Below are 8,377 nucleotides of genomic sequence, written 5' to 3' on the forward strand. Positions count from 1 at the left end.
CCAAAAAATACATGCTCTGGTGGTAAACTGAGTGAACCGTACATCAAAACGGGTACCATCAACAGTGAAATGTACCGCACCGAGTGCCTCCAGAAGCGTCTATTACCCTTTCTGCGGTCCCACGGAGGCGAGGCATTATTTTGGCCGGTCCTGGCATCATGCCATTACGCGCGATCGATGATGGATTGCTATAGAGACTATAACGTATTTTTTGTACCAAAAACCACCCCCCCAATTTCATAATGAAAGCCAAAGTTCGAAAACCGTCCAAGCTATTTAAGACCGAGTTTGAGTTGAGATAAAAATGGATGAATGTGACTAAAATGGTCGACTCCACTGTTGCGCAAAAGGTTATCAGGGGTCTTAAGGTCTGGTGCGTTTTTTCGAGTACATGCCTTACTCAGCAGTATTGTGTTCTCTTGGCGATATTCAGTGGAATTCCTGGTTTTTTTCCCGGTTTTTCCCGGTTCTAAACAATTCCCGGTTGTTTCCCGGTTCTCCCGGTTTTCCCGGTATCTAAAAAAAACAACATGGTCGAATACCCCCCAACATATGTATGAGAGTGCCAATGAAAATCAATTTTTGCATGAAACGTCGAGATCTGGTGTTAACTCGAAAAAAAGTTTTTACAAAAAATCGAGTTTCTGGGACTTTAGGGCTGACACGGTGCTCCCACAGACCGTTATTATAAAATACAATGCACCAAAGAATCTGAGTACACCATTCGATTCGTTATGACGTCCAGATCCTCTGGTCAAAATTTCAAAATCATCGTACGGTACATTTTTGAGTAATGCCCTTTTGAAGGTCGTAAAGGACAAAAAAGTGATATAAAAACGACGAAATACTTATTGTAAAGCACGAAATAACTTCCAAAATAGTTTCTACACATTCCAAGGGTTATATTTCAAGACGATAACAATTGGTGGAAAGATTTATTTGAAAATCCCACATTGCACAGTGGTCTAAACTCGAAAAATCGTGATCATCTAGATTTGACTGTGAAAAATTGATTTTATGTACTCAATGTCTTCAGCATAATTGTTTTATAGAACAAGGTCTTACTTTTGGCGTTTTTAGTTTTTCGATCAATCCACCTAACAGTCAGATAAAAATAATAATTTTTCTAATTTTCAATATACCAGATAGCTTCCTAGAGCAAAGTTGTGGAAAATTTTAGAAGATAAACAACTGCTGAATACTGCGATGTCCTATCTGTACGTTGGATACTACGAAATAGCGTTTTTTGTAGCACACTTCTGTTTAAAATCGGTGAGGGGGGGACTTGAATCGTTTAAAATCTGTCCACGTGGAATGTGGATGGCCCCTTTCGTAAATCGGAAGTCGCCATTTCGGAATCCAAAATAGCGTCAAGAAAATTCCGTTCCGAAAATACCCATATTAAATGACTCTGTTTTATTTAATTGTTTCTATGGTCTCTAGAAGCCCAAGTTGAATCTATTCCGGAAGGTCCATTTTCGGGGCATATCACTAAGAGTCCCAAAACCGGCCTGTGGAAGTAATTTTATGAACCTTGAACCAATAATAGTGAAATTCTGTTCAACTATTCACAAAATCCCTCAGTTCCGGAACAAATTATCGGAAACCGGATTTTTAGGATTAAGAAAATAGATTCGGGGCACCGCTCTAACACAGCTAAAAAGAATCGGTACAAAATTAACCAAATAAGATTAACTTCATTAGGATAGTAATAAATATACTGTTCATACAGTGCGAACTTTTGCCCCGTAAACTACGTACTTTTGCCCTGCTTGCGGGGTAAAACTTCGAATTTGAGTATTTTTATTCGGCCAAGCCGACGACGTAGCTACCAGACCAGGCAATTCCCATGACTTTCTTTTTTTGTTTTGGGTTGTTGTAATCCATTTTTCATCATCCGTTACGATGCGACGCCACTGCAGTAGTTGTCTACAGACGGAAAAATGACGCTCAAAATCCATCATAAGAAACACAAGTTGTTTGTTTTTGAGTCATTCCCAAAGTATAGATTTGGCGGGTAACTACCAAACCAGCTGTTCCTGAGTTTAGCATGGATCCTCATCGAGCAATTGAAGCAGTGACTTCGAATGTTTTTAACTCTCACTGCACTTCAGTAGCCTTTTACCAAAAACATCATATCAAGAAGACTGGGAACTCTGCCTGAGATTGAGCGACAGTTTTGGCAGCGCAGTCTTTTGAGTAAAAGTGGAACTGACGCATGCTAGTGTGTGTGTGTGCTGGCGATGCGAATGCAAGCTGAACCCACATGTTGGACTACCACATACGCCCACTCTATTTTCGCAGCGATGCAAACTTCCACCTTTGATAGATGGAGTGCGCTGTTTGATTTGACGCTTGTCATTTGTATGGGATCGATCCAGAGATGCCAGTCTTCTTGATATGATGTTTTTGCTTTTACTTTTAATGAAATGCAAAAAGTTAACAAGCTCGCTGGTTACCGCCTACAACGATACCAACGGAGAAATCCATCGGAGTATTTAGGGTTGTATCCGCAACTATCCGAACACCCAACAAATGTAAAAAAACACTCACGAAGCTTTGTTTTTCTTACATGACTGTTTATTTTGTAACTATGGGATATGATTTAATAATTCACAGTCTTCTCGGTGATCTTGCTGGCAGCTCTGGTCCAAATTTGATGAAAATGTTGATTATCTCTGACATCCTGATTCTTCCCGGAAAGCGTTCGCTTCACCAGACTCAAATAACTTTCGCGATTGGGTGCAGCTGTGGATAGTTGGAGGGATTGGCGGTTTTTAGTACAATATTGACATTATTGGTTTCGTACCACTCCATCACGATGTAACATAATGACATGATGCCAAATCAGGTCAAAATAGAGAATTAATCGTTTCAGTAGACACTTCTTTTGGTGAATTTCCTTTTTTATTGTGCTGAGATGACAAAAGCTTTTTCTGCCACTGGTACACATTGCTTGCAAAACAAGATATTTCTTTGGGAATTTAGCCATCTTTTTTGTCCTGAAATACTTTTCGGTATCATTTCTGACCATTGCAGTAAAAAAACCAATCCAGGAAGTTGTTTGAGGTCTTCCACGATGTATGTTCCTTCGTCCATTACGACGCATGAAAACTTCATATAAAAATTGCAATACAATCTACAAGCATGTGTTTTCGCCGTCAAATTCTACTTATCGTCGTGGTTGGGGATTTTTTGACATTGTAGAATTTTAAACTGGAACGCTTCTTTCATTTCTGAACATTCATAACTAGTGACATTCCTACTGTTCGGATTAACCACTGTTCGGATATAAAAAACGGCTTCCTCTCCAAAATCTTCTTCACCTTTCTGTCCATAGAACTATTCACACGACCATGATTTCCAGTACGGCTGTCCAAGAACCGTTCAGGCACGTCTTTTTCGATCGTTGACATTTTGAGCCCTGTTTACGTCAAAAGAAATCGAAGTTGGCGGAACGTAAATCCAGGAAATCAAAGAACCTGATCAGACCGGTAGTCCTCTACAGCTATGAGACATGGACTAGCGGCTTTGAGCGAAAGGTGTTGCGTAAAAACTTCGGTGAACAGTAGATGGCGAACGGAAAGTGAAGAAGGCGAATCAACCACGAACTACTTAGGAACCTGCTTAGAGAGCCATCTATCGTTCACATCGCTAAGATTGGCAGGTTGCGGTGGGCTGCGTATGTCGTAAGGGTGTTGAACGACAGCCCGGTAGAAATGGTTCTTAAAACCAACATGTCAGAAACGAGACGGAGAGATGCACAGCGGATAGGGTGGATCGATCAGGTGGAAACGACCTTCGGATCCTACGCAGACTGCAGAGCTGGCGAACCGAGATTCCTACGTACAGCAAAAGTTACACGGCTTCGGACTTTTTTGATCGATTCGAGTTGATTTTTTCTTAAATTAAAAACATATTTTGACGTAGGACTACGTTTTCCTATGCTGGAGTACATTCTCTAAAATTTAAAATAAACCTGGTGAATGTTCCGTCAGATATCAAACGGTTATAACAGCATACCCACGGGACAGATGACAATAACCAATATTTTCACTTTGGAATAAGTTCACTTTTTATTTTTATCACTTCACTTTCACTTTTCATTTTCACTTGTCACAACGCTGATCGTATTTCGACACCGATTTATTGTCCTCATCAGTGCTTATATGGACAGTCCAGATTATTCTTCGATTATTCTATCAAAGCTCAAAGCTAAATTTATAAGTTAATAACCAATATGTCGTTGGATGGATAAACTGTTGGAGAATTTTGTAATATTCTAGTTATCATTATTGTTTCATTGCTCAGCGGTAAAAATTGATGAAAAGTTTCAACGACAAATTTATGCGAACAATAACATGCGAGCGTGCATAGCACAACCGGCATCAGTAGGCACCAACCATTCACTGTGTTATTCCCTATATCAGTCTCTAAAGAAACATTTGGACATACAAAACACACGGTTTTGTTGAAGACCACACATCTCCAGGACTTTTCCTTACAAAGTTATAACACATTTCAGCATATTTTTTCGATAACTTCAACAACGTATAGAATAAAGATTAGGTGGATTGGGACAGATGGAAGTTATAACAGTTCTGGGCACTCGAGCTAAACTTCGAGAAAAAGTATTAACATCATGATTCTACTTGCCCCTTTTTACTTCATACGTTCTTAAAGCTATCGAAAAAATAAGCTGAAACATGCTATAACTTTGTGAGCAAAAGTCCTGGAGATGTGTGGTCTTCAACAAAAACGTGTGTTTTGTATGCCCAAATGCTTCTTTAGAACGACGTTTTCTTGTAAAATGTAGCTAACAAAAGTTAAGTGCAAAAAATTAACTTTTAAGCAACTTTTACAGAAAATACTCTGTAACTCTGTACCCAATGAAGATAGGAATTTTGTTTGTTCAGCAAAGATTCATATTTTCGTACGTTCTAAAACTTTGCCGAATTAACCATTCCTCTATCTCTTAACACAAAAAAGTTAGTATTTTGAATATATGAAAACCTACTGTAACATATGCTCGCCGTACTCTAATATGGTTGGATAAATGGAACCTAAAGCACTTCAGCTTAACTTCAAGGAAAAGTATTGACATCATGATTCCACTTGCCCCTTTTTAACCTATACGTTCTTGAAGTTATCGAAAAAATAAGCTAAAATATGATATAACTTTGTAAGGAAAAGTCCTGGAGATATATGACCTTTGGCAAAAATATGTGTTTTGTGTGCGCTTACCATTCCTCCGAACAATACTTTCGTGTAAAATGCAACGAACAAAAGTTAAGTACAAAAAACTAACTTTTAAGTAAGTTCCATGTAATATACTTTATAACTTTGTACCGAAAGAAGATAAGATTTTCATTTGTTAAACAAAGTTTCATATTTTTGAATCTTCTACAACTTTGCTGAACAAACTATTCGTCTATCTTTTAACACAAAAAAGTTAATTTCTTTATTTTTAGTATAGTAAACTTTTCATACTTTTTGATAATTTGCGATTATGCGGGTCATTCATACAAACAATTGTTCCCAAGACACTTTTAAACTAGGATGAAGGTAAAAGGCTCATGGAATTGTGTATAAACTATAGTGTATAAACAGTTGAATATGGTTTCCATAAAAACCACAAATTACTCAACAAGAATTGAACATAAGTTATTTTTATTTCAGTTTATCTTCGGTGTTCAAAAAATATTCCTAAATACACAAATGTATAGAAAAACCGGCAAATGCTTGTGAACTTTCTGCCCATTTAGGTACTAAGATTTATTCAGAATCTAAAAAATACTTGTCTAACAAAAAACAAAAATAAATCTTCCTAAACTTCAAATCGTTGTAATTGTTGATTGCTACGATTTTTTGCTGAAACTTGTTGATGGTTTTGTTTGACATAGCATCGAATGTTCCCCTATTAGTGAGCCTATGTAACGGTTTCAAACTTATGTTCGGAGTAAGAGATTCATATAATGAATTTGATTTAACCAGAGTTGAATAGACAAAACCATTCATTGAGATAACGTAAGTATTGTTGGGTTTGTATGATTTGTTCTAGACGCATTAGGAGAAATTCATGGCGCTTATTAAACAACAACAATACGCTTGTACCGTGTCAAACAAATGTTGCCTGAACAGGAAAAACATTACAGGCACAATATTGCCAAGTGTAAACGGAAGGAAGATTTTAAAGGAATGCTGAGAATAAAAATAAGTAGGTCACTGAACAAATTTGATTGATTCTGTCTGCAGATTGTGTCTGAAAATCCCTCTAACTACAGTCACAAATCCCTCTTATTACGTCACATTATCATACAACCCTTAGGGTCGTATACTTTGTAGCATTAAAACTTATTTTGAAGGCAAACACTGCCGTTGATAAAAAATGCAGCAATCAGCAATCTTTCAAATCAAAAAAGACCGAGATAAAAATGATGCTTGAGCAGAAAATGATAATAGCTCAAAATTCCTTGCGTAGTCTACAATCATTCGAACGAACCCTTTTTTTGGATATGGATATTACTCACCGGCCTTTAAGAGCGCTGTTTAAGAGCAGTTTTTAAATTAAATCACCTGCCATTGAAAATTGAATTGCAGTCCTTAGCCTTGCAGTTTATGCGTTCACATTCAGTGTCCTACTTTCAGCACGCTGCTGCGTGTGTGCATCAACGCTTGTTAGTCGAAACAATTCGTCGTGCTCATTTCCGCTGATTTTCAATTGCATCTCGCGTCTAGAGCATATTGCATTCCCCAATGGCAAACGCAAGTGACATTCGCATTCACAAAGGTGAGTTTATTGAATCACAAAGCGACCAGCATTCCAGTGGAAATAGGAACATTTAAGCGTCATCATGAGCGATCAACGTAAGCTTACCTTTAGCCCGAGTGGCACGAAATCAGCTGTTCCGCACAAACCGCAACCACCGATCCAGTTGAGCTCGCATGGGCGAAGCCAATTCATTCTATCGAATCCCGCGCTTTGCTGGTATAGATTTCCCAAGGTAACATTCTCACTTTTTCCGAAGTAGGAAACCGTTTTCTCCGACTGGCTGACTTCAGATCCAGTAATCACTGTGCGTATAGCGCTGTTTGGGTGCATAAATCTTCTTTCGCTTGAAAAAATAAGGGATTTTGCTTTTTTCTCCTGAACTAAACTGATTGCCGTTCCACCTTGCTGCTCTGTTCTTCTCGACGGGATAAGTAGTAAAGTATAGCACGTGAGGTAATTTTAACGAGTTTTTTATTGCCTTTCACCGGAAGCTTTCTTCGGCTTGAAAAAACTTCTGGTGCTCAGCCTTGCACGATTAAACGGCGGTGATAACTCGCTTCAACAGAAAAAACAAACACGAAGGTAACGCAAACCGACACCGATCTTGTTGCAAATCAGCGCCTTTCTTGGTAGACGGAGAAAAATCTCGATCAGTAAACATCTAGCCACAAACACATGACCGCACACAGACACACTTGGCCGGGTCGATCTCCGCGAGCGATAGGCGATAATGATGCAGCACAGCCAAACCCGAAGAATACAGTAGCACACACCACACGAGGGTGATAATGAGGCGTCGGATCTCCGGGCCTGCAGAAACACATGAAACTAACGTCACAAAATGCGTCGCTACTCGCCTCTTATCACCTAATGGTCCCGTGCCTGTTTCATACCGATTTCATACAGTTCAACAGTCAACTCCGACTGCGAACGAACGAACGAACCGGACGCGAACTTGGAGGCGATAAAAATACCTACAATCAAACCGCGACGCGCGAAATTCCGGAGCAATCCACCGGCAGCCGTTCCGTCTCACACGGGGCAACAGTGGAAGTTTCCGCCAGCACCGGGAACGCAAAAACACACACGGGGCGATGAAATCGGTGATGGTCAAGTCGAATCTTCTTCCCCCCTGGTTACGACGACGACGACGTCTCTGCCGTGGCCAGTAACGGCGCTGTGCGTATATAGATAATGCCCGGTCTCACGCTGAGAATCCACTGATAGAACCGATTTATTGAAGCGATCCAAAAATACTAAACCGTCTTGCCTGTGTGGGGCTGGGCAGCCAAGCACAGACCAAGGTTCACAGCTCAAAATGTTCATTCGATGACGGCACACCGCCACCGACGAACTGCTCGACTCCAAAAAGCGTAATATATGGCTTACACGGAGCACGAAGCACTGAGCGAACCAAGATCAAAAAAGTGTACTGAGCATTGTTGTTGGGTGAATGAGCTGCCGGTGAAGGTGTGTGATGGTAGCGATGATGGCTCCGCTTATACACAGTTACTTGGCCAGACAGTAACGGGCGGTCGGTCGGTCGGTCGGTGGGTGGTAACAGCTCAGCTGAGCTGGTGTAGTTTTGGAAGATTTTTACACTCC

General features: G+C 39.9%; 1 protein-coding gene across 1 annotated transcript in view; it reads right to left on the bottom strand.

The window, feature by feature from the left end:
- The window catches only part of LOC129719635 (uncharacterized), a 98,223-nt gene extending 90,097 nt beyond the window's left edge, over positions 1–8,126 (bottom strand). The window contains exon 1 of the mRNA XM_055671029.1: positions 6,878–8,126. The gene's annotated coding sequence lies outside the window, so the exon portion shown is untranslated. The remainder of the gene's footprint in view (positions 1–6,877) is intronic.
- Between the last annotated feature and the right edge of the window lie 251 nt (positions 8,127–8,377).

This window comes from Wyeomyia smithii, chromosome 2, assembly GCF_029784165.1.
Source record: "Wyeomyia smithii strain HCP4-BCI-WySm-NY-G18 chromosome 2, ASM2978416v1, whole genome shotgun sequence".
In the NCBI taxonomy this organism is placed as follows: domain Eukaryota; kingdom Metazoa; phylum Arthropoda; class Insecta; order Diptera; family Culicidae; genus Wyeomyia; species Wyeomyia smithii.